This window comes from Rattus norvegicus, chromosome 6, assembly GCF_036323735.1.
Source record: "Rattus norvegicus strain BN/NHsdMcwi chromosome 6, GRCr8, whole genome shotgun sequence".
In the NCBI taxonomy this organism is placed as follows: Eukaryota; Metazoa; Chordata; class Mammalia; order Rodentia; family Muridae; genus Rattus; species Rattus norvegicus.
The window spans coordinates 106,634,512-106,662,029 of NC_086024.1; the positions used below are offsets into that span (position 1 = coordinate 106,634,512).

The 27,518-nt window shown below is 43.4% G+C and overlaps 1 protein-coding gene and 2 long non-coding RNA genes across 15 annotated transcripts in view; 2 read left to right on the forward strand and 1 right to left on the reverse strand.

The window, feature by feature from the left end:
- Slc8a3 (solute carrier family 8 member A3) overlaps window positions 1-27,518 on the reverse strand; it is a 133,598-nt gene that overhangs the window by 28,901 nt on the left and 77,179 nt on the right. The window lies entirely within an intron of this gene.
- LOC120103571 (uncharacterized) lies at window positions 589-27,322 on the forward strand. Of its 2 annotated transcripts, none has more exons than XR_005506091.2 (2): window positions 589-1,235; window positions 26,353-27,322. It is a non-coding gene; the product is annotated as an uncharacterized LOC120103571 (long non-coding RNA). The 2 variants fall into 2 exon arrangements; XR_010052271.1 differs by lacking the exon at window positions 589-1,235 and adding an exon at window positions 23,793-24,662.
- On the forward strand, window positions 7,179-11,271 carry LOC134479222 (uncharacterized). Its single transcript, XR_010052272.1, has 2 exons — window positions 7,179-8,466; window positions 9,348-11,271. It is a non-coding gene; the product is annotated as an uncharacterized LOC134479222 (long non-coding RNA).

Sequence of the window (27,518 nt, forward strand, 5' to 3'; positions counted from 1 at the left end):
TGGACGGACTTCATGATCTTGTAAAGATACTGGGTCGGAAATGAGCTGAAGCATGCGCCGACCCTATGAGCTCAGGGCTGAGGCCTCGCTCCTGGGAGAATCTCTGCTTACCTTGAAAGTGCACATCACCTCTCTACCTGACATGTTGGCTTTCTTCCACTCGTAAGAGCTTCTGTACTTCCCTTCCACTGATGCCATCGGGCGAGTGATGTTCTGATATGTACTAACACTACTTGTCCCCAGTTATGCAGAAGTGACCAATAAATGCAGGTGTCACCTTCTTGTCATTCCTAGTGTCCTACAATCTATGAGGACAAGCACTGTTTGTTTGGTTGATTGTCTCTATCTCCTGAGGTGAGAGCATATGTTAGATGCTTAGTAAAAGTGTATGTAGAGTGAGCTTGTGAGTGGCTAGGTGATGGAAGGACCACAGTGAGCATCCTCTGGGTCACGGTTTCCAGGGACGCCCTTTCACGTAGGTCTGAGTGCGGAATGCTGGTGTTATATTTCCTGGAGACTACAGCCTCACCGTTACTTCTCTCCGCCACTGGGGACGAACAGCAGCAGCTGAGTAGAAATCATGGGGTTTATTTGGTATCCTTCAATAATTCAGTTACACTCAGGACTCAGGTTGCTCATGGGATCTGCTTCAAAAGCCCAACAGAATCTCCCACCCGAACCTGTCTCTAAAGTATAGTGAAAGTGAATAAAGTCTGAATGGCGAGAACTTCAGCTAAAGTCACCTCTATTGCTGACAGATGTGCGACCCTGGCCATGCTTCTAACCTCTCTGAGCTTCTGTCTCTTCAGCAATAACGTGGAGATAACTTTCACATTGGGTAGTTGTGGGAGTTAAATGGGGAAACACAGGCAATGGGCTCCACGAACAGCTGACCTTTCCCTTATGTTGCCCTTAGACCCCCATCCCTTCCACCCTCTCTTCTGGAAGCATCCTCTATTTGGATGCTTCTAGTCGCTACCTCCCAGGTTTTAGGCGCCATGCTGGAAGTGTTGGAACCGGGACTATATTTAGATGCCTTAGCTCTTTTACTTTTTCATACCACTGGGTTGCTATGGTGACGGTGGAGCAGGGAGGGGGAAGGACAGCTTGAAAGAAAGCATGGAGCACAGTCATAAAGATCATCTGCCCTGGCTGTGGACTGTTCTTCGTGTGAGCTGGCACTCTCCAAGGAGCTGTACCAGAGCGTTTCATCAGGAGATGCTGCAAGAGAACAGGTGCTGCCTGGTGAAGGTGGGAAGGAAAGGGGAGAGGGAGGGAGGGGAGGGGAGGGAAGCAGAGGGAAGTGAAGGGAAAGAGGACAATGTTGAAACCCTCTTCCTTTACTGGTCTGAACACAGCCTTGAGCCCTGGAGCCTTCCTCAGATGGCTTCACCATCAATCAAGTCAGGTGACAGCAAGTGAGGTTGGGCCAAAGAATAGGATCAGTTATCCTGGAGTTCAGAAGTCACTGAGACCAGACACTTTTGTAAGAACAAAGTCCTGTCCCTACATCACGGCCTGGGATTGTCCCCGGTTCAATCCATGGAAAGAACCAAAGCCACACAAGGGCAGAAATGAAACTGTGCTCAGAACTCTGATGTACTTGGTGGATTTGCAGGGAGGCTCTGAGCCGATGACAAAATCGGGCCCTGCAGAAAGCTCCACCGTTCCTCACACATCACTTCACTGGGCCCTTGAAATGGCCTGGGTAAGTAGGAAAATGGCAGAGGAGCTGATGACTTACCCAGTGTCATCAGCTGGTAAATGGCAGAGTTGGGGTTGAACTCAGGCCACCTGGAATCCAAATCCATTGTCCATCTCAGTATATACCAGTGGTTATCAAACCAATTTATTAGAGCTGAATATAGTGGGACAATGAAATGGAACCAGAGTGGCTAAAGACAGCACTGTCGTTATCAATACGGAGAGTCCTTCTTGGACAACTCTACTTCTGGGAAGAGAGGATTCTGGGTAGAACCTTTCAAAACGTGGTGACCGATGCCTCCATCTTAAAAACCCCGGAAGAAGGTAAATGTGCTGACTGCTATGCCCCAGGCCAAGATGCTGGCCCAGCAGACCTGGAATGTTTGCATTTAGTCAAGAAACTGGGAGATTCTGTTAAATACTAACTTCTCTGACATCGCTTAGCACCTAGGAGATGAAGCATAATTGCAGCAGGCATCATTTTTTTTCTGACCTGATTTCTCATTTGTCCGAGATCGAACATCAAGAAATCCTCGGGCAGCTGGGTGTGGTGGGGGATGTCTTTAATCCCAGCTCTTGGGAGACAGGGACAGGTGGATCTCTAAGTTTGAGGCCAGCCTGGCTTACAAAGCAAGTTCCAAAGTAGCTATGGAGCTATATCCCCAGCCACAGTTTTATACTTTTAATTTTGAGACAGACTTGCAAATTTGCACAAGTTAGACTTAAACTCTCTTTGTAGTCCAGGCAGGTCTCAGTCTTGCTATCTTCTTACCTCAGCCTCCCAACTAGCTGGAATACAGACATGTGCCACCAGTTGTGGCTTAGCTGATAGACATTTTTTTTTTTGGTTCTTTTTTTCGGAGCTGGGGACCGAACCCAGGGCCTTGTGCTTCCTAGGCAGGCGCTCTACCACTGAGCTAAATCCCCAACTCCCTGATAGACATTTTTAAAAGTTCTTTTATAGGGTTTTTTTGGTGTCTTTTAAAAAAATCATATCTTATTAAAACATCAACAAAGGATTATAGTACATTCATTATGTAATCTCTGCCCCTAGGCTGAGCTCATCTCCAGAAATCTCCAGTGGCTTTATTCATGAGTCTACCTCATTCAAACCTGCTCTAGTTTTAGCTTCTGGGATGGCTTTTGTACCCAGCACACCAGCACCACCCTCCTCCTCCTCCTCCTCCTCCACCTCCTCCTCCTCCACTTCCTCCTCCTCCTCCTCCTCCTCCTCCTCCTCCTCCTCCTCCTCCTCCTCCTCCTCCTTCTTCTTCTTCTTCTTCTTCTTCTTCTTCTTCTTCTTCTTCTTCTTCTTCTTCTTCTCCCTCTCCTCCTCCACCTCCTCCTCCTGCTCCTCCTCCTCTTTCCCTCTTTCCCTCTTCCTTCTCCCTTTCCCTCTGCCCCCTCTCTCATGTTCATGGTCCTGTGAACCTGGGGAGTTCTGGCTATGACAAAACCCTTTTGGCAGAAAGTGGACTCAGTGTGGACAAGAAGATGAACCAAAGGAGAAATGAAACTAAGGGAAGTTAAATGCTGTGGGCACAGAGGTCGTTCAGAATAGGCAGTCTGAAGTCACAAGCTATCCAGGAATTCCAGAACAGAGGGAAATATGCTTGGCTGCATTCTCACTTGTCCTGAGTCCCTTGAGTTATCATCCACTTTCACACCCCAGCACTTTGTTTTGGGGCCGGGGGAGGCAAGTAGTGAGGCAGAATGGACCAGGATAGGAAGAGTTATAAGACCTCAAAATGGAAGCTCCTGGTCAAAAGGAGAGTGGTTTGCCCCATTCCTCAAGCCTTCGTATTACTCATGGTTGGTTTCTATTGTCCCATTTCTCATCTGGAAACTCTTCCCAGTATCTCCTTTAGATTGTGGCCAAATACACAGAGTGATGCTTTCTGAAGATGCGTACCTCTAGTGTAGAGCCCTCTGATTCAGATTTATGCTCTCCGCATAGCTCTTCGTAGTTTATGAAGTGCATATTCTTGTAGGCTAGGCAGAATAGTTATCAAGGAACTTACTTTATTACTGAAAGTGAAACAAAGGGACTAGTTTTTAACCATCCTGGTCTTTCTCCTAAGTAGGGGTGGGTCCTGTTGGAGAGACAGCTGCCATTGCCTTCTGGAGGAAAAGGAGAAAGAGAGCAGTGTGGTTCTCCTTCCACAGAGCCAAACCTGAATCCACCAACAGTGCACAGGCAATGGGCCATATTTTCTGCTAGTTGACTACTACCAGCCTCTAATTTTCAGTGGCTAGGGAATCCAAAAATATCCTTTGCATAGACAACAAACTCTTCTGTCTAGAGAATTATTTTGTTGGATTATCACAACACTCCGCCATCATTCATGAGTTAAGTTCAGTCTCCCTTCTAGGATATGGCAATTGAGATGCAGAGGTGTCAAGGAGTCTGCCTAAGTTCATGCAGTTGGTGAGTGATAGATTATGCATTAGTCTCCTGCCTTCAGAAATCTCTTCAAAACTCTTCTTCCTGCCTGCCTACAAGTCTTATCTAATCCCAATTTAGACATTCTGAAGGCAACAGAGGAGTCAATCTACTTCGATGAACCAGGAATATTATTGTAGAAAGAGAAGTTAAGAGAAGAGACCTTGTGCACAGACTGATCTATGCTTGAATGACATCTAAGCTAGACAGCAGTGGTGGTGAAGCACAAATTGCTCGATACATAGTCATTGATATGTTGCTGTCCACAGTGCTGACATAAATCATGGGATCTGTTTTAATTAAAAGATCCTGGAAAAGATGGTGTCATCTTGATATTTTCCAAGATGGAGGCTGCACCTTACAGGTTTTGATGTCATTTCTTTTAATAAACTTCCCTAGGCCGTTTCCTAAAATGGCCACAGTGCTGCTGCTGCTTCTTCTTCTTCTTCTTCTTCTTCTTCTTCTTCTTCTTCTTCTTCTTCTTCTTCTTCTTCTTCTTCTTCTTCTTCTTCTTCTTCTTTTCTTCTTCCTCTTCTTCCTCCTCCTCCTTCTCCTCCTTCTTCTCCCTCCCTTCCTCCTCCTTCCTCTTCCTCTTCTTCTTTCTTCTCATTCTCCTCTTCCTTCTCATTATCATCTTTATTATTTATTCCCCCCTTTAAGATGCATTTCAATGATTATGGCTGTCATCAGCCTTCTTGGACATGGGCACAGAAATCCTGCGAGTGAGTGCATCTTACCCTTTCCTCCTGTTGATCATTACTCAGTGAAGCTCAACATATCGTCATTTTTTTCATTTTGTTCTCACACTATGTCTGGTGAAGCTTCTAAAGAAGTGAGCTTGTCACTGAAGCCATCAGACAAAACATTCACCCTTTGTCTCACATCAACAAGTACCTCACATCTCAAAGTCCCTTTCTGTCTCTGTTAAGTACTCATTTTCCTGGGGTTGTGTGGTTCTCAGAAGCACAGCATTAAAGGAGGGGAAAGCAGCATATCTTTTGGCATTGCTTCATGTTCATGGAGAATCAGAGACTGCCCCGTGAGGTAAAGCAGACAGAAAGGCTGGACTTCAAACACTGAACTGCAGGGTCTAAAGAGCTCTAGGGATTCAGAGACCTGGAATTTCATTCCCTTAATGGAATTCTTTTTCCTATGTAAGACAAATGGGGATGTGGAGGAGTGTGGAGGTGTGGGAAAGAAAGTACCTAGGGACACTTCTATAAAGCTTATGAGGTTGGTGGTGGACAGGAAGACACAGCTAGACAAAGCATAGTGGGTCAGGTATAGAAAATTGTGACTGAGACATTCAATGCCACTTATAAATGATTTTTGGGTTTCTATGGAATATGATAGATATTAGGGGGCTGAAGGTGTTAAAAAGATGAACAAGAAGTTGTTCATCATTTGGAAAAGCTAAGCAAATAGCTTACAAATATTAAGAACTATACCTCACAGTCAAATTTATGGCCTACACATGCATGTTTGGCAACTTTCTCTAAATTCTACTTTTACCATTTTTATGTATAGTGAAACAAATCACATCAACATGCACACAAAAACACAAGATAATAAAATGATAGCAATAGTAACCCAAACGTTACACAGTGTTTGATGAAGATGAACTGTGGCCTCCACCCTCCCCACACAGCACTGCAGGTAGGTAGTTCATGTTTTTTACCTGTGGTGCCCGCAGGCTCTTCTCTACTCTTAATCTGGCTCACCTTTTGCCTGCATTGATTGCAATGGCTGCATTCCTCTAATATCCTCAGTCCAGTGTTTGGTGCCTGATAAATGGGAGGTGTACTACTAAGATGCTACACTGGCCAAAGTTGAATAAAACAATCTCCTTGCTCTTTAGGAATTCCCAGTCTTACAGAGAAGGCAGACATGATTACTGTGAATCCAATCTGTTTGATACAACTTGAAAGGACAACAAAGACTAGAGTTCTTAAATGTCCTATGCCACATGTCATTTGATAGTGACTGCAGCTCATACTTCCGTGGCCTTTAACTTGTCCCAGGCACTGCCTGCTTTTCTGGTATGAGCTCATTCAGCAATCACAACCCAACAATACTAGAAATTATTGTATCTTCTTTTACATATGTTAAAGCTAAGATACATGAGGATTAAGTAGCTTATTTAAGGTCACACAGCCGATAGATGAGTTTCAACTGAGAATGGATACTTCCGCATTCAAGGAAGCCAAAGGAGTTTGGTTTGAAGTGCTGTGAGAAGACACTATGGCCAAAGCAACTTGTGGGAGGAAAGGGTTTATTTCACCTCACAGCTTATGTAAGTCCATCACTGAGGGAAGCCAGAATGAGGAATTCAGGGCAGGAACCTGGAGGCAGGAACTGATGCAGAGGCCATGGAGAGGCTCAGCTTATGGACTTGCTGCCTATGGCTTGCTCAGCCTGTTTTCTTACACCATCCAGGACCAACAACAGCCCAGAGGTAGCACCACATAAAATAAGTTATACCAATCATCAATCAAGAAAATGTCTCATAGGCCAATCTGCTAGAGGTACTAGCTTAACTGAGATGTCTCCTTCATATAACTCAAGCTGACAGAAAACTAACCAGCAACTCTGTGTTCTCCATGGCTTTTTAATACCCAGCATTTATTGAGCATTCCTTCCAACTTACCTCATTTAATTCCCATTGCAAGTTGATGAGGCAGATACTGATGGTACATCAGAGAGATGTGGTAAAATGTCTAGAGTAGCACAGAAAAGTGGATAGAAGCCAGGCTTCTGGCCCAGTTGGCCGATTCTAAGCTCAAAGCTTTCCTTTGACCCACATTTCTTCTTCTTGTGGAAGGGCTGGGTTCTGGTAGAATTTCAATAACTACAGAATCAGTATTTCTAGTCCTGTTGTCTAAGAGAAGACATGCCTAACCCTCTCCTCCAGAAACATGGTCTATGTTTTTGTGATGTGGGTCAAATGGCATAAATCAGATCCCCTACTATCTATCTACTATTCTATCACTCAGAACACAGGCCTCACTGTCTTTGTGGCTATTCAAAGAATCATAGATCCTTGGAGCATCTCCAACCATCTAACATTTTAAAAATTGCCATGGTTGCTCAAAGGGAAATTAATTTAGGATAATTCTTAACTTCAACCGTCCTGTTCAAAAGTCTATGTTAAGCGTATTATTATGACAATCATCATGACAACAGGAAAAGAAGACTAGTTTGATATGAAGAACTGTTAGGAGACCGAGAGGCAGATGCCTTTGAAGTACAGCCTTTCTAAGGAAGCTCTCATATCTTAACCATCTTGGGTTTTCAGAAATTGACTAAATGTTTATGCTGTTATCTATGGATGAGCAGGGAATCATAGAAGCATTGTCTATCAATGACTGTCGGAGCTTGGGTCCAACAGGTTCACACACTTGATATTTGATCTTACTTATCTTCACTCATTTTTATTGCTTTGCAGTAAACTTATCTCAAGGGCTAGTCTTTCACGCTCTTCCTGTCTTGAGCAGCTACTCTTGGTCAAGTACTCAATTCTCCTTTCTGGATGTACAGAAAGAGCGCTTATGTTGCCACTCGAAATTTCAGTTCTTAGGTGTCAGAAACAAATGCAAAGCAGTGTCTACAAGACTCCAGTGAGGAGGTAAGTCAGCACCTTCTATCTCGTGCTTACACGTTTTCCAGACTTTGAGCTCCAGGTCTCCTCTGCCACTTTCACTGTATAGCAGGGATACATGAAAAGCATGACAAATAGAAAAGCAACTAAGTGGTATCCCAAATATTTACATAGCATCTAATTATCATGTGGAAGTTGTGGGCTAGAAGTAGACAGGTATAAATTGGATCCTCTCTCCATCAAGAGTTGCTACGTAGATGCATAACAGACAGTCCTTGATGGAGAACAGGTGGCTACTGTGGGGAGTGAGTAATCATTGGAAAGAAGGATCAGCTGGTAGACATCAAAACATTCTTGGAAGTGGTCATTTCGAATTTGGGAGGTTTATGGACTTGAGGCAAGAGGCAGGAGGAGGCTGTAACTATTGCAGACCAAGATGGGACAATTAGACGGTGGAGTTGGTCCCCATGGCTACAGCAGAAGGTTGTGGGGGCAAGCTGTGAGATGCTGGCTGGTGGTATTTTGAGAACTAACAAACTTCCTAGATCAGCGTGCCCTGGGAATAGTATTCCTCTAGGTAAGTTTCCTGGGGAAGGTAGGATGCCCTCCCTCCCCTGCTCTACCTATGAGTTCTGCTGTTTCTTTCCTCAGGATTGCTTCAAAGTTCATCTTTCAGAGCTGTGTCAGCTGGGAAAAGCTCTGTCCTCCCTGCTACCTGCAGGTAATGGCTCTTCCCCATCAGGTTCTGAAGCCTCTCCTGCCATTTCCTGCCACTGTCTTCTGACATCTGAGTCACTCGCCTTGCCAGTAATGGCTTTGGTGCCTGGCTCACAGTCTTCATGACAACACCCTGGCTGATGATAGTACCAAAGATGACTAATTAAAAATCCTTGGCACTCAGTCCCTTATCTTTTCATTTTCAGTGACCTTCACCCATCCACTCTCAGCTCTATCCTTACCGTCTTTCAACTGTGCCATCATCAAGGCACTAAATTCAAACATCACATAGCTGAACTTTGCCCAAGCTGCCTCCCCTTCATGCCCCATGTCAGTGGATTATGAAGCTACCTATTTACTCCTGTTTCCTGGCTCCTTCTCTGAACTACTGAGCTTCTAATCATAAACTAGCTCCCTTTGCCTTTTCCCAGTTACATCCACAAGTACACTTTCATCCTTTTATCTCTTACCCAGACTCTCCTGTATTAGTCACCAATGCCTCTGGCTGGGACTCTGGAACTCACTTTCCTAAGCTGATTCATGCTCACTCAGTTTCCTTCTCTGCATCCGTTCTGGAGCAAATCTCCTCTATGCCCTCCCTTCCCCTCAAACAAGAAATATTTTCCTGGAATGCTGTTACTCGCTCTCTGTGTGGTTGCCACCTGTTATGGTTAGTGTTGTCAACTTGACAGAATTTAGATTCTTCTGGGAAATGGGCCTCCGAGCATGTCTGTTGGTAACTCATGTTGATTACAGTCTGAAGTTGGAGAACCAGTCTACTGTGGGTGGCACCATTCCCTAGGCAATGGATCTTGGGCTGTATAACAATGGAACAATTGAATTGTGCACTAGCATTCATGCATTTATTGTTCTCTTCTTCTGCAGGTGCATTATGTCCAGCTGCTTTGAGCTTCTGATGCCCCGACTTCCCCACTATCCATTAAGTTGATTTTCTTAGAGTGTTTTTTAAAATAATAGCAATGGAAAAGAAACTAAAATACCATCCACCCTACAGATTTCAGACTTCTCAGTCTCCTTAATCCAGAAGCTGCTGCCATGTTATATTGGTCTGAGCAGCACTTAACCAGATCCAACTACAATTGGTTGCTAACGTGACCATCTCTAGAGCCATGACTAATTTCCAGATCAGTGCAAGGCCTTATGAAATGAGCGAATGACAAAATAAAGGAAGGGATGGAAAGTAGAAACATTCTGAATGCAGAAATGGTGCATAAGACGAATGTTTTGTACCAAAGAAAATAATAGGGATATCATAGGGAGGTAGAGGGATTTCTACAGGGTAGGGGGTAATTAAAGTGGAAACTTCTGGTTTCTTTGGAAAGTCAGTTATGCCAGAGGATGTTTCCCTGAAGCAAACACAGCTGGAAGGATGTTTAGCTAAATCAAACACATGAAAGGACACACGATGTTAAGAAGGAATATAAAAATAACCCAACAGATACTGGCCGACACTGGATTAGGTATTGGTATGCCCTGCCATTTTATTGGTCATTATTTGTCATGACTTTATAGAAAGAAACACACCAAAACAATCAGTGGTGTTCTGATGGATTTTTGCTGTTTTCTCGGACTCTGGACAATTGCCAGAGTGACGTAGGTAGATACAGACACACGTGGTGAGGCAAGACTCATGGGAGGACATGTGATGTTTGGACAGAGTACAAATAGGACTCAATGGACAGTGATGGGGCTTGCATAGCTGGCTTTGCCACCGCTCCTCATTCTTGTTTGCTATCCTGACACTATTGACTGGACTGCTGGTGTATTCGTGGAGTGTTTGTGAGTCGATCAAGGTGCTGCTGCTGGTTTGTGTGAACTGGACTGCTGAGATCCCGACAACACAGATGGGATGGCTCCAAAGAAAACTTTCTAAACAGGTCCACTTCCCCAGTATCCTAATAACCTTTCTTTTCTACTGCCTGTGGTGAGTAGTGGACTAGAAGAAGGGAGGTTAAAACATTTAAAAACCCACATTAAAAGTAGGTTTTGAAAAATTTAAGACAACAGATATTTGAAAATGATCCTTTCTGGTTTGGCATACTGGTCTGGGAAATGTGCAGACACGAGGAAACAGTTCTATAGAGAAACAGAGAAACTCATATACAGAGGGCAGTGTGAAAAAAATCTATTTACATATCTGATGTATAAACATGGAATTTACAAAGAGAGTAGTAATGTACACAGGAGGGCTTATCCGATAATTCAGGACAAAATGAGCGTTCCTCCCCAACTTTCTACACAACTGCCTCTATCTTCGTTGTTTTGTATATAAGAATCACACAAGGGTGTGGGGCACTCTGTGCTGTTTTGACACAGATATACATTGTGAAACAATCAAATGAAGGAATTGACAGTTCATTACTTTGAATATTTACCATTTCTTGGTGTTGGCAGACTCTCCTGCTATCTATTCTGAGATATGCTTTTAACCATTGTTAATTACAGTCTACACAATCTTTTTATTTTGAGGATGTGCTAGGATGATTTTTTTTCTCCTAACTACTCTTTTTTTTTTTTGAGCATGTTTTTGTAACTCCAGCTGTTAATTACCCCGTCGTACAACCATGTCATTTTGACCCCTGTTCGCTGTTTTCATGCAATGAGATGCTTGTTTTTCAATCGGATTCTATTGTTTTTCTACAAAAGACAATTTCTTTAATCAGCACACTGGCTGCCTGTAGATTCATCTACGTTTCACCAGAATGATTCTCGCTCCCTGTCTTCCTTGCACATCCTCCAAGTTGATCTGACATTTAAAAAAAAATTCCGTGCTGTGAATTCTATTTTCTTCTACGGCAACTGAGTATTTGTGAGACCGTCACCATTCTGCATGAATATGCACGTCCTGCGGCACACTGGTCAATTTCAAAAGCTTCATGTCTGTTAATAGATAAAAGTAGACTATACTGACTTTGTATAGGAGCTACATTTTACCCCAAGAATCCCAGGTCTGACTACTATAATCGTAATTGAGGCGTAAAGGTTTGATTTAGAGACACCACAACTATTTCAGAGTTAAGATGCAAACACAAAGCATTTGATGGTCTCCTTTCCCCACTGCGACAGACCCTCTGTTTTTGAAGGTACTAATTCACAGCGATCCCTACCTAAAAAAGCATTTTTTATTATCATACAAACATGCTAAGACAGCTTTGATGAGTTTGTTCAGCTAGAAGTAGCCCCACTATTGAAATATCGAACTGAACCCTAGTGGAGAGAGCTGCAATGGTTGCACCTGGTCCTCTCTTTGCTCTAAGTCTTAGACTTCGGGAAGCCATGGACTTCTCTGAGAACTCATGTGTATCCAAGCACAAATGATGGTTTGCATATAATTTCAGATGGTTCACAGACCCTGTAAAAATTCCAGTCATCAAACCTCTAATGATCCATGGACTCCAGGTTCATAAACACTGGCTAAAGATCAGTTACTGATCAGTTATTGATGGTTGAGGGATTTCACAAACCTCAGAATGTGCAGACAACAGCTGCACGGAAAGTGTGCACTGCCGAGCAGCAGCTACAACGCCCAGCAGGAATGACCCATCTTGTGTGTAATCAAGCCCAGCATGGCTGAGAGTCCTTCCATCTTTCCTTCTGCAGGGTATCAAATTTTCTACTCGTTTCTATTATGAGATTTTAAAAGAATTTTACAGCATCAGATCTCTCTGGTTTTTATGAGGGAAGTCAGCACAAAAATAGTTCCTTTAAGTAAAAGAAAAATACCTTACACTCATTTTAGCTAAAACAAATCAGGTTTATTTTTTGTTTTTAATAAGGAAGAAGAGAAAGGGGGGACAGAAGCTCTTGTGTTAAAAGGCCCCTCCCTTTTGCCCCCCTTCCCACAAGCCCTAGCCCTCTGCTTGCTCTGATATCTCCTACTCCCTAGACTATCTTTTATTAGGTCTCATCTCATTCTCTCAACGCTGGCATCTGAAAATCTTCTATCAGCTCTAATCTTTCCAATGTCTAGGATTTATCTCACTCCACACTGCTCTGCACACATATCTGATTCCTGAGCTCAAGGTGTCTGATTGACTGCGCTACCGTCGCCTCTGCTCCTTTAAAACTCAAGGCAACATAATCTTCCTCTTTCAGTAGGTTTTTTTTTTTGAAAAACCTAACTGACCTTTAATTTTTCAAAGTCACACTTAAAGGTAAGCTAGAACAACTTAGTACCCACTAATTACAAACCATGCTATGATCTATTTTGCCCATCTTGCCATGAGCTTGTGATAAAGCAATTTGAGAGTTTTCTTCTCCCCTCTCAAAAAAAAAATACTCCAAGACACCGTCATGTCATAAATACACTTTCAAGCTGGAGCTGCCACCTGATCTCTTTCTACCTTCACTAGTCATATAGTTTGTTCAGGTTGTTCTTTGACTCTATCCTGGAAGACCCAGCTCTCCCACAATGCCCTCCTGATAGCCCTTCCCACCATATTGTAGGTGCAAATGAGTACCTCTCATCCAGACAGTCTTGTACTATAAGTGAATGGCTTTTTTACAGTTGTGGGTCCGTTTGCCTTTGATCATGTTCTGGTGCTATCTACGATTTGCATGCCGTGACTCCAACAGATTCATGTTTTAAATGTTTATTCCTAAGCTGATGATGCTATTTTAGGAAGCTGTGGACTGTTACGAGGTAGACTCTGCTTGATGAGAGCAGCACATTGGAGCGAAGGTTTTTGAAGCTTCTATTTAGGCCCTGGTCCTGGTCTTGCCCTTTGAATCTTGGTCCACTGGGATGTGAATAGCTGCCACCATGCTTTCCTGCAGCCTTGATCTCAGCTGTCCCATCATGCCTTCTCCACCCTGATGACCTGAAACTGTGAACCCCCATAATGTTTTTTCTTTTCTTCTGTCAGTTGTGTGGGTAGCCAGTATACCACAATTACACAATTCTTCCTCCCTGAGGAAGAAGACTGAGTATTATAGTTTACCACCCTCAGACACTCACTCCTTCCTCTGGGCTTTCTTAATGTGGGGTCTATTCATTTCTTGAATTCTCTGCTAAGTGGCTCAAATAGGAGTGGCCATTCCAAGCAATATCTGACCCAAAGAGCATGCAACCTTTAAGCTGGAGATGTGAGTCTGATGAATGCTTAGAGCTGTGTCTCCCCTCTGGTAGAGGATGCGAGTCTGAGAGACAAAGGCTGGCATGGAAGGAGTAGAAAGACTCCTGGAGACAGATGAGATCCAAGCTCTGGCCATTGCTTACACTTTCCTCCTCGGGCTTTAGTCTGGAGCCACTGAATCTCCCCTCTCAGAAGTGAAGTCAAAGTTGCTTTTTTGACTTTTGCAGCCAATGAATCTTCTCAAACGGCACCAGCCATCTTATTCATGTCTCTACAGCTAGTAGTGGACTCAGGATTCTGCATTCAATATGGCCTTCATAAACTGTCTTCAGTTTTAAGCATGAAATAACATTTGTTATCACGGGACTCAGGGGCAGTGGTGACTGATCACATGCTACACTGTCATAGGTGTTATGAGGGTCTCATGCTAGCACTGCATCATGAAGTGGTAGCTTCACATGCATTCTGATCATCTCCTGAGTCTGAGTTTGTTCCATTGGCATTAGGTCAACTATCTCTCAGAAGTGTCTACAATTTCTAACAACTGAATAATTGGCTCTCCTTAAGCTTAATCTTGGAAGACCAGATGGGAGTGACTACAGCATGCTTACCAGCAACAGTTTATACTTGGTTGGTCACGTGACTGATTTCCTATTTGCATGGTGCATAGAGCATTGGGTATAAGACATGAAATAATGTATGTGGACACTGATAACCAGCTAGGTTGCCTCAGGAAAACAATATCACTCCTTTGGTTCCTGCTTTTCCCATCTGCAGACTGGAGAAACCCCATATTATCTGACTTCTAGTCCTACTGAGAGATTGGGATGGGGAAAAATAAACCTGGCAGCATTTTGTCCTTAGCTATGCTTTCTTGAAGAATCATGTTAGGCTCATCCCTAAACAAACAGGCCACTGTAGAACTGACAGGCTTGCTTTGATAAATGCATGGCCCAAGGCAGGGTCACTCCTGCAAGCACTGCCCTGATGTACTTGATGAAGGAGCTGAGGTGAGCCTCCCCAAGTCTGATAAGCTCATTTGTCAGCTATAGCTTCGGGATGCTTATGCTCACTGCCCCTGCTCTGAAAGCCACTTGCCTCAGTATTTGGTGATGAAATTGGCTCCTGAGTCTTTTGCCTCCTTGCTCTGTCCTTATGACACACACACACACTGGTAAGTGTCCTAACTGATGCACTGGGTAGAATCTAAGTGGGACCTGACTGGTTGTTCCTTCCTAGGCCCCTGCCAGCTTGTACGATATGCAGGATGCTGCTGACATCCTATATAAAGCCCAGTAACGATGGCTGATGGCTGGCATGGGCTACTTGTTCAGGGGGCCCATCTAGTTCTAAATCTGCTTCTGTTCTTGTCCTTGACATAAGTCCTTTCAGAAACTTGTTTTCAGGGACTCTCCTCCAGTAGAAGACCATAGTAGAAAGATGGTTTTGGAGACGTGGTTCAAATCTCTGCCCTGCTGTCACATGTCTGTGGAAACTAATATTTGGGAATAATAAGGCTCATACTGCACTGAAACCATGGCCAACAGTCATCTAACATCCATAAACAGTGGTTGCTGAGTAAATGCTGGTTTCCTTTCCTGTTTCTCAGTCATAAGACAGAAAGCATCCCTATCAACAGGATATCTTAAATTTTAGGGAGGAAATTGCACATACACTCTGAGTCCAAAAAGGAATGTTTCCAAAGGACACTATGGGAAGCAATGTATTTCTCTTTATCTACAACATGCTGAGACTCAAATTTGGGGTTCTGTATTTCTTCGGCAGCAAGAGAGGATGCAACATGAGCTAAATGCTTGCTGAGCGGGGAGACATATGGAGAGGGCGGGGCTCAGTGAAGGCAGATTGAGCTCCTTGGTGCTGGTGGAAAAGAGAGACCTGCCCAGCAAAGTCCCAGGGGCTGGCAGCCTATGATAGTGACAAGAGTCATTCCCATCTGAGAAGCTGACTTACATTTTCAAAGCACTTTCTCTTTTATCTTTGTCCCCCTTACAACATCCATGAGAGACGGGTGTTATCGTTCCCATCTGACGGAAAGGAAATGAAGCCAGTACAAGAGTATTGTAAATGACAAGACGGGCTCTCAGGAGTCAGACACAAAGCAGTATCCTCCCTCTTAGCTTAGTGAGGTGACCTTGAGCTAACTGTTTATCCTGTGGGTCTCAGTTTGCTCCTTTGTAATCTTGTCTCAAAGCACCCATCCTTTGTTATGGGGTACAGAGAACATAGGCTTTAGGGACCTAAATTTAAACCCCACTGCACTTCATGCTAGCTCCATGCGGGATTAGCAAACAGGTCCACAACTGCTCAAGGAGCCAGCATCCTTACTCCAGAACTTGGAACTTCCAGACATTCACTTTGGGTATACTTGTCCACAGGACCTATCCTGGAGATTGTTCTATGGTCTCTGGATGCCCTGAAAAGTCTCTGGATAAGGTCTTGTAGCTAAGCTGAGAAACAACACTTCCTGTAGAGATCAGACACTATGTAGGGTGGAATGAGTACTGATAATAAAACCAGAGATCTGAATCCCTGTCAGCTTCTTTCTCTGCCTCAGTTACTCCATCTGAAAAGAAGATGGCATTTACTTCTGCCACGACCTTTGATCTTCCGAGCTGTCATGACAACAGCCTGCCTCCCTGCCCTACTTTTGGCCGGAAGGCTCACCAGATGCATCATTACTTCATTTGTGGAGTTTCATGGATGCTTTGGTTGCCTGCAGTGAGGGGAAGAGCACAATAAGCCCTCCTGGAATACATACAGAGGAGAGGCCATGCAGGTTTTCTCTATGTCCCCCCCCCCTTTTTTTTTTGAGACTTGAAGGCGGCAGCTGGCAAGTTCAGAGAAAGTCAAGTCCTTGAAGAGAGTAAGGTCAACAAAGATCAGAGGCTGAAGGAGGCCAGAGGTAAAGGAGGCCAGCAGATGCCAAGGTGCCCTTTTGGAGAGATAGTCGGGAAAGTGTAGAAAGTTAAATGCTTTTTCAGTGTCCTGAGAAAGGGGCAAGAGGGATGCGGCCTCACACTAGGACAGAAACTCCTGCTGCTGGAAAGGGAACACTGTGAGACACCATCCTGCAGAAATACTAGGAGGCCCCAAGGTCCAAGAGAGGCTGTAAAAGCCAATGGGAAGTCAGTGGACAGAGAGAGGGGCAGGGCCAGAATCAGACCGGGATTCAGGGTAATCTCAATCGTCGACTTGATAACTTTAGTTACCGCCCTCAGAACATCTTATAAAAATAACCCGCCTCTTTGAGGATGAATGAGATTGCAGGGGCGCATCTGCATGTCTTTCAGTTCATCCACACAAAGCCACTATAAATGGTTCTGCAGAGTGAAAGCAGTTTCAAGTGTGTGACTGCCAGGTGGGCCGTGCTGCTTTCCATCTGCCGACTCTCCAGTCGGGTTGCGTGGGTACCAGCCTGGCTCTGCCACAAAGCTAGCTTGGCAACTGTGACTAAATTTCTCAACTGCTCTGTGTCTCAGGTTCCGTGTCACCAAGGAGGATATATTCACTGGCCAAGGCCCAAGTTCAGGGAAGGAAAGCAAATTAATAAGAATAGAAAGCCTAAAACACTGAATGACTAACAAAGGCTCGGCAAACGTCACCTATTTTTCTCTGCCTGTTGTTTAAGCCTCCTTACATGTTGTATACACACACACACACACACACACACACACACACACACACACAGTCCAACAACTCCAGTTGTGTCGGTCAGCCTCAGGAGCTCTTCTGACGTGCAGGCTCAGGGCAAGGACAGAACACAACTGTAGAGAATCAGAGTTTTCAGAACTAGAGCGGCCAAGGTATGTACTTGGTACTGGCTTCCAGTGCCAATCCTGGCTTCTTACATAGGCCTCTAATGTCTTAACACTTTTCTCTCTGTGGTTCTGATCTGCTTCTGCCCTACACTGCGGACCCTGAGCACCCGTCCCGGGTCCAACAACTACTCTTGCTTGTCTTCAGCTCCGATGAGGGAAATCCAATGATGGCACTCACACTCCAGCTTAAGTGTCACCCTGACTGGAGCCAACTGAGCTCATGGAAAGAGAGATCAGAGGTTCCCTGGACATATGACCACAACAGTGTGGCAAGCATCCCTGGGCCAGCTTCCAATGGGAAGCTCAGCTCAGCTTCCCAAGAGAAGTGCCCCACCCGTCTCCCTTCTTTCAAACCCCAAACCCTCTTTTCCCAAGTTTTTCATATATATACATTCATATTCTCTCTCTCTCTCTCTCTCTCTCTCTCTCTCTCTCTCTCTCTCTCTCTCTCTCTCTCTGTCCATTGGGTCCCATCCCCTCTCCAATTCCCATCTCATTACACAACTGCATTGACTAAAAATACTTCTGGCAGCTGTGATCAAACCCAAACTGAGCAAGATGTAGATTTAATGAGGCTTCCATGGAAACAAGAATCCTTTTGCCAGGCAAGAGGATATAACAGTGCCAGCTAAAGGAGGAGAGCAGGGGACTGTGTGGAGAGCAGACGGAGGTGTTGGTTACATGGGGACAGTGGGGAGTCCCAAGAATCTCCTTCACCCAGCAACTTTTTCTGGAAGGGGTTCAGCCTCCATCCTGAGACTGAGCTACCTGGCGACAGTCAGCCGCCCTGGTCAGCAACATTCTGAAAGCCACCCTACGTGAATGTGGCAAGGGAACCACAGTTTATTTTAGGCTTGAGATAAATATTTACCACGGGAGTCTCTCAAACAGACACTCAGCAGTTGGAAAAAAATATTAGAGTATAAAAATAAAAAGCTGCTGACTCCAGGGTTCATTGATGATCAAAACCAACCAACCAAACCAAAAAGAAAAAGTGCAGAGGAGAAAGGTCGCTAGATGCAAAGACATTTTCTTCCCTGCAGGTTCTCTACTCCCTTGGGGAATCATTTCCCTCCAGCTCTGGCTGCTGGAGCCATGATGTTCCTCAAAGCTTCTCAAAGAGAAGGCTGAAACCTCTGTTGGCACAACTGCCACGTGGCTCCCTGGTGCCTGATCTCCTGTCACCCGGCCGGGATGGGTTCCACTGTAATTCTGTTTCCTCTCCCAGGCCCTTAGCTGTTTCTTCTGAGTTCCCACTGCCAACACAGTAATCATTACATCTGAAGGACTAGTGTTCATGCTGGGTAAAAAAAAAATGGGGACCACAAAACTATGCACCAATTTGGCTGGGAGCTGTTTTTGCCAGACTTGTGAGTCCACAGTGGTTTTTACACTTTTAATAACCTGAAAAGAATGAAGCATACACAACAGAGACCACAGGACTATTCTTCCTCTCTTTGTGTACAGGGATAGTCTGATGGTCCCTGAATAGTTTTAGAATCAAATGGATTTCATTTCAAATTCCAGTTCTTCCATGGATTAGATCAATAGCTTTATGGAATATACTTAAATTTTCTTCAAAGTTTAAGCATTCTCTCTCTCTCTCCCTCTCCCTCCCTCTTCCTCCCTCTCCCTCTCCCTCTCCCTCTCTCTCTCCCTCTCTCTCCCTCTCCCTCTCTCTCCCTCTCCCTCTCTTTCCCTCTCCCTGTCTCTCCCTCTCCCTCTCTCTCCCTCTCCCTCTCCCTCCCTCTCTCTCTCTCTCTCTCTCTCTCTCTCTCTCTCTCTCTCTCTCTCTCTGTGTGTGTGTGTGTGTGTGTGTGTGTCAGGCTTGTGTATCAGACACAAGCTCTTAGCTACTGCTGTGCTCCAGTGCCCTGCACGCTGCCATGCTCTATGCCGTGATGACCAGGACTCACCCTCTGAAACTGTAAGCAGGTACCCAATTAAACACCTATTTTCTTCTTTCATCCATTCATTCTTTCTTTTGTCCTTCCTTTCATTTTCTTTTCAATCAAAGATAGAGATGGCGTCTCTTTATCTAAGACGTTGGACTCTGAGGGTGCTAGCAAAGCTGTGATAAGGACAGAATTTACTGCTCATGCAAATCACAACCCCGTGCCAGAGTCCTTATGCACAAGAACCTCTCAAAATGATGTTAACGCATTAGAACCCTGTGCTGACTTACCTATGGTCTCTGGAACACATTCAGAAACAGACTCTTCAATAATACAAAACCCCCACGGGGCTGAGCATGATAGTGCACACTTTTAAACTCAGCACTTGGAAGGCAGAGGTAGGTGGATCTCTGTGAGTTCAGGGACAGCCTGGTCTACATAGCAAGTTCCAGGACAGCCAGTGCTACATAGAGGAGCCTTTCTCAAAACCAAACCAAACTAAACCAAATCCCCATGTGGTCTATCTTTTTTTTCTTCTCCGTGTTTTATAGATGACTACATGAGTCACCAAATTCAGCTGTCCTGAAGAGACACCAACACTATATTTGCTATCCCTTGAGATATATAACCGGGCTGCTGTGTCAAAGGGTACTGAGAAAACAGTGCTTATGAGGCCAAGCTTACATACCTAGACCAGTCACTCTACTTGGTGGACAAAAGTTCAGACAGTGTTTTAGTCTTAGCCAGTTGTTCTGGGGCTAGAGGATGTCCAGCTTAGCTTATCACTTCTACCCAGGGACAGACAGTATATAAGTAACTGCAGGCCTTCGAGATTAATGGCTCAAAAGTCAAAAGAGGGGGTTGGAGAGATGGGTCAATACAAGCGTGAGGACCCAAGTTTGATCTCCATGTAGAAAAGCCAAGCTTAGCTGCATGTGCCTGTAATCCCAGCCCTGGGAAGACAAAGTCAGGTGGATCTTTGAGACTCACTGGGCATCCAGCCTAGCCTAAAATAAGCAAGTACCAGATCCCATTGAGAGACATTGGGTCATAAAATGAGCTGGACACCTCCTGAGAGATCATGCTCAGTATCCGTGATGATGCTTCTGTGTGTACACACATGCATGACTGCCTGAGAAAGTGAGAGTGTGTATCTATCTATCCATCCGTTTGTCTGTCTGTCTATCTATCTATCTATCTATCTATCTATCTATCTATCTATCTATCTATCTATCTATGCATCTATGTATCTATGTATCTATGTATATATCTATCTATCTATCTACTATCTATCTTCCTTCCTTCCTTCCTTCCTTCCTTCCTTCCTTCCTTCCTTCCTTCCTTCCTACCTGTCTGCCTGCCTACCTGCCTGCCTGTCTGTCTGTCTGTCTGTCTGCCTGCCTGCCTGCCTGCCTGCCTGCCTGCCTGCCTGCCTGTCTGTCTATCTATCTATAGTGGGACTTCTGTTGGTGCATTTACCAAACTAGAAGTGAGATAAAACTTAGGATCCTGACTCGTGGATGTGATGTATGCTTTTCCAAAGGAACTGCACTTGACAGCTGCTAGGTACAGAATGGCCCAAATGCCTGAGGTGATGGTGAATGTGATTCAGATCATGTATAGCTTTATTAGATTTTGTTGGAAGTCTCACGAGTTACAAAGACAACGGCATTAGAAAGTCTGCCCTATGATGATAGGCCTGGTCTTTTCTCTTTAGTTTTGACAAATTTTGTTTTATGCTGTCTGAAACTCTGGCATTAGACACATAGACTTGTGATCATTCTTGCTCATGGACCAAGGTTCCTAATTACTGATGGAAATTTCTATCTGTGGAAATTTTCTGTCCTGAATTTTCTATCTTGAATTGTTTGGCTGATCTGAGTTTATCTACTTTTGTCTTTTTATGTTTAATATTAGTATAATTTATATTTTCTTTTTTCTTTTTTTTTTCTTTCGGAGCTGGGGACCGAACCCAGGGCCTTGTGCTTGCTAGGCAAGCGCTCTACGCTGAGCTAAATCCCCAGACCATAATTTATATTTTCATCACTTCACTGTAAGCTTACGATATTTTTGTATTTCAGTGCATGCTTGTGAACACGCATAGTTTGCTGTGTTACTTTTGTGTTCATTACTCCTGTCTATTTCTGTCTTTTCACTTAATGTGCTCACTAATGTAGTTGGATTTAGCTTCGCTCTTTTTATTATCTGTCATATTTTCATAATTTGTTGTTATTTCAATTCTGCATTTATTACTTCTTTTAAATTAATTTCACTAGTCTACTTTAATTCCTATACTGGCTCATTACCCCACCTCTTCAGAATATTTTTGGTTGGTTGCTGTTAGGAAGATGATAACGTGAGCTCATCAGCCTGATCTAAAAGATGACCCCATACTGCTCTGTATAAAATGCAAGAACCCTGCAGTGACCTGTGCACTTCTATGTCTCTTCACATGCCTCATAACATGATGTCACAGTTTTTGCTTCGAACCTTTATTTGAGTGATGAAAACACATACCATTTGAGTAGAAAGTACACACACCATTCCTTCCTAAACTTTTACTATTTCTGTTTTGTTCTCATTCTTTTCTGATGGTCTATCTGTAGACATGTCTTGTTTGATGCCATTTCTATTCTAGTTTATCAGGTATTACTGCCAGTTACTAATGACTATTGCTGTGATAAAATCCCACGACCAAAGCAACCTATAAGAGGAACCATTTAACTGGGAGCTTGCTTACAGTTTGAAAGGTTAGTCCATGACCATTATGACAGGGAGTATGAGGGCAGGCAGGCCTATCTCTGGAGCAGTAGCTGAGAGTTTACATCTTGATCTATAGGCAGGAGGCCAAGAGGGAGTGAGGCTGGGCCTGGCAGGAGCTTTTAAAACCTTAAAACACAATGATAGAACTCCTCCAACAAGGCCACACCTCCTAATCCTTCCTAACAGTTCACTAACTGGGAAACAAACATTCAAATATATGAGCCTATGGGGATCATTTTCCTTCAAACCACCACAGCATCTAATCATGCCTTTACTAAAATATAGAGTCACTGGTAACAGAAATCCAGGCTAATCAGTTTGCCAATGTTTAGTCCCCATTGTTATCTTCTGCTTTTCTATGAAGAAACACCTCTTGTTCTTTTTCCAATGATACTTCAGGACTTCAGGACGCTTCTCTTTTCCTATGGTTGTCAGCAGGTCCAGGATGATAAGCACCCTGCATCCATGCTTTGTGTGCATCCTCCTTGGTGGTCCAAATTGTTTTGCTGTTTTATTTTTCTGTTTTCTTTTCCTGGGATGGTAATTATGCTCAGATCAGACAGTCTGATGTGCCACATGCTCCCATTTTCAGGCCCTTTCTGTCTGCTCTTCACAACAGATTGTCTCACCATATCCACATCCCCTTGTCATTTTTTACACCACTTCAATCAGATAGCCACCAAGACCTATAATTTCTCTGGTTCTTGCCATTGGTATGTTCCATTTGAATGATTTGGATAGAATCCAAGGCCTTGGACATGCTATATACATGTGACCTCTGTCAAACTACATCCCCAGTCTCCAGGGTCTCCATCATTTTTGTTCCTTAGCTGAGATACTCCATCCCTCGTCCATAATGACTACATTTTCTTTAACCTATTTTTAAAAAGATCTTCAAAAGTTATGTTTCATAATGTTTGTATGCCTGTGGGTATGTGCGTGGGTGTGCAGGTGTCCATGGAGGTAAGAGGAGTTGGATCTATTGGAACTAAAGTAATGGGTGCTTGCGAGCCTCCTGACAAGGGTGCCAGAAGCTGAACTCAGGTCCTCTGCAAAAGCAGTAAGCGTGCTGAACTCTGAGCCATCTCTTTAGCCCCTTCTTTATGTTTTAAACATGTCTATAAGAGCTGCCTCAAATTATTTTAGTTAATTTCAACAACTGGGACATTCTCTTCATTTATCTTTTCAAATTAAAAAAAATAACCTTTATTATTAAAAAGTTGCAAATAAAAATAACCATGCAGGGGAGTTAACCAAACCCAAAGACTTTACGATCAATGAGCTTCTATAGAGCCAAATTAGCTGTTCAAAATGGAAGCTGTGCGGCTATACATTGGATTTTACACTTTCACTATCAAGTATATTTTTACATACTTATCCACCATCAAAACAAACAGACAAACAAAATTCCATGACAGAGTTAGAAATAGAAAAGGAATTAGCTTTATATTCATGTTCATAACCCAAAAGAGCTGAAATCAACCTAATTGTCCATCAATAGATGAAAGAACATGTTTGGTACATATAAAATAGAATATAATTTAGCTCTAAAGAAAATAAAAAAAGATTTGCACAAACATGGACGGAATTAGAATTTATAATATTTATTGAGGCCACAGTCTCAGAAAGAAATAAAAACCTTCATGTTCTCCCTCAGGCAGACTCTAATCAGTAATACACATATTTATGTAAATAAATATATATGTAGGCATAGTATAGCATGTGGAAAAGGGAACAAGAAAGGCTAAATATTAGCCATGTGGAAGGACTGATTACAGGAATCATCTTTAATTGATCAGATTTTTGTCTCTCATATTGATCGCATTTCCCCTCTTTGCATGTGTCTGGTAATTGTCACTTTCTAAACATTGAGATAAAATATTATAAACAATATCAATTGTCTGACTTTTCTTTTAAAGGGCATAGGCACTCATTCTGGAAGTAAAGTCACTATCACGTGAGCCCGGTCTTTCTGGTTAGAATGATTTCAGTTTTCATTCTCATCTTATGGCATGACTCTGACTGCACCATGTTGTTCTCATATAGTCATTTGTCTGCACTAGTCATTGAGCTCCCATGGACTGCGGTATTTTTCAAAATGGCTGCTTGTCCCTGCTGACCACATGTTCCTCATTCATTCCCAGGCTGCAGGAAGGGATGGCTGCTGGGCCGTGTGGGCTCTTCCCAGTGTTCCTATAGCGCAGCACTCATTCAAAGGTCTGCAGGGAACCCCCATGAAAACCTTTGAACTTTTCAACTCCTTTCCCTTGTCTCCTGTATAGGTCTTCTCAGGATCCCCACCCTACAAATTTCATCTCCCTCAACAATGCCAAGCTTCGTCCCCACCTCCTAGTTGCTGCTGAACTGCTACTCTACTTGGGAATCTATCATCCTGTTCCAAAAGAGGAGATCATCTCCGGGAAGGAAGGCTGGATAGGCTGAAAGGGACCATACAGTTTGCTTTATGTCTTTTCTTCCTCAGAAGAATCGCATTTTGCATTGCTTGGTGTGCAATGCCTAGGAATGGTTTCTTCAGCTCTCTTCAGATCTTTTGTAGCTCAGACTGGCTTCCAGATAGGAAGCCTATTACAAGTGCTGGGATTACAGGTGTGTACCACCCAGTCCTGCTGATTTCCCCCCTAGTTTTAAGGTTGCTTTCAACCCATGGTCAATTCTAGGAACTCTATAATGGTCAAAGGCACAAGTTCAACCTGGTTCTTTTTGAATGTCATTTTTTTCCTGCATTGCCACAACATGCATGTGAGGTCAGGGGACAATTTTAAGGTGTTGCTTCTCTCCTTCCGCTAAGTGGATACCAGGGATCAAATTCAGGCAGTCAGAGTTGACTCTAAGCACCTTTACTCACTGAGCCATCTTGCTAGATCCTTGTTTCACCTTCTAAGTTTTCAAAGCATTTGCTTAAATTGTAATCGTGTGGTTTTTCATTTGACGTCTGTCTGCCCCTCTGGAATATATTGTCAATCCATAACAGAAGTCCAGGCTTTATTAGTACTGGTATCCAGTAATTAGTTAATATGTATTTGTTGAATATATGATGCATCCCTCTGTCTTTGAGATCTTTTATTAACTTTATCATTGGTAAAAAGTGTAAAACCTTGCATCAATAGAGACTCTTTTCCTTTTTAATAAAGGGCTATCTTACACAGCTCCCTGAGTGTCACAAATCTTTGCACCAATGATAGTGAATATAACAACCTGGAGACACAGGATAGCCACGTGGTTTCTCAGAGCTCATAGCAGAAGCTGAAACATGGCTACTGCGGTCTCTTGATGCTGGTCAGTTCATTTCACAGGGTTGCTGGATTACTCCAGTCTGGTGGCTATTTTCTAACCTTCATTCAGAGAGGGAAAAAATGTGTGTGAAGTAGAATCCTCCCCCCCCCACACTGTACATGGAAGAGTTTAATGGGAGAAGAATAGAGGAGGAGAGGAATGAAGGCCGGCGTGAACGCGTGGAGGGAAGAGGGGAAGGGAATGGAGAGAGAAGGGACAGGGGAAGAGGGCAAGAGAGCAGAGCAGAGAAGAGAGGAGCAAAGAGCAGAATCCGCCTTTTGAAACAGATGTTTCTTTTTCCAAGTTGGCTTTCCAGACCCTTAGGCAATATTGATAAGCATATAGGAAACTGTGGGCTGACAGTCATTTGCTCCTATTCAACCTCCTTATCAAATCCTTATAAATCCTATAGTTAATCAAGGATAATGTAGACATATTGAGACAGATTTTACTTATCAACACAGGTAGCATTTAAATTTATTTTAAAAAAAGCAAAAAGCAAAACAAGTTGTTGCCTTCTAGAGGTGGAAGGTAGGTCCATGTTGCTGAAGATACATTATGTTTTGGACAGGCGTCCTATGGTACCTGAGCTGGTTCTGATTTTAAAAGCCTCTTTCCCAAAGGCTAGCTTTATAGAATCAGAAAATGCAGTGCAAGCTTCTAAGGATGTGAAGTAACCAATACTCTGACCCAGCTGTGATCTACGACCATGACCAGTGTGGTACAATAACCCTAAGGATGCAGTAGGGGCACTCATATCTTGGCAGTAATCAACAGCTGTCTAATTGGAATTGAGGCCCACTCAGAGGAAGGAAATCATGTCTGCTATCAGCAACCTTGCTAATTAGCTGGGGCTACTGAGGTCACGGACCTTAAAGGGAACCTAAAGTGACCACGTTAGCGAACCATTGCAATTCCTAACTGCATTCTAAAACTTATCCTTATTACCCACAAGTAAGTGTCGATCTCAACACTCATCAAAGCACTTTCTCTTTGCCAACAGATGAAGATGACTTCAGACAACCACAATCAGTCCAAATGCAGGGAACAAAATAGTCACGAGGTACCCAGCCTCCACTGATATATCCACAATACATCTCCACATCTCCTGCACATTATGCTATGGGACCGTCATTGAAGAGAGTCGAGAGATCTTCTGTGAGATCTTGTCTCCTGGGAATGACAGAGGAGCATCACCCATGATGCCTCAACAAAGTGGCTGCCACAGCAAGATCTGAATAAGTACAGTGCCGATAGACGTGCTAAGATGATAGAGATAAATCTCAAACAGACTGGGAATGACAAGCAACTAAGGAGTGCCAAGTGTGGGAGAAATGGTCTTTCCCAGGGAAGAACACACCACTTGATGGTCAGCCCTGAGATCATATGCATAAGACTAACATTAAACTGAGCATAATATATATGGCACACGTACACTCACACATGCACGCACACACACACATACTCACACACACATACATGCTACACACACACACACACACACACACACACACACACACACACACACACAGGAACGCACATTCCCAGAAGCTTATGGGCCAGCAAGCTGGGCATATGTATAAGCAAATAACGATTAGATTCTGAGTTAAATAAGATAGAGAGTCAGGGCTGACACTACAAGCTCTCTGACCCCCACTTGCTACCACGGCACATGGTACCTGCATTCATATACACAGACGTTCATACACACATATTTACACACACACATTATACACAGAAAGTGAACAGTTCTCTAAAATTGGTACATATAACAGGAAATATTAATAATATGTATTAAAGAAATTCTATTCTTTAAAGATTATCATTAAATATAATTACCTCATTTCCTCCCCCACTCTCTTTCCTTCTTCCAACTCTTCTCTTGCTCCCCCCTTCCCCCCACCAATCTCTGGACTCTTTTGTCTTGTTCTTGTTACATTTATATATAAACTCATAAATGTACAAATACGAAATGCTGAGTCTGACACTGCTCTTGTATGTTATGCCAGAGATGACTCTAGGTATTGATACTGGATAACCAGACATTATATTCTTTGCTAAACAAAACTTCCTACAAGGAAATTCTAAATCCAGTTAGTTTCACAGGCACATTCGATTGACCATCTAAAGAAAAGAATAATTTCGAGGTGACACAAATTCTCAAAAAGG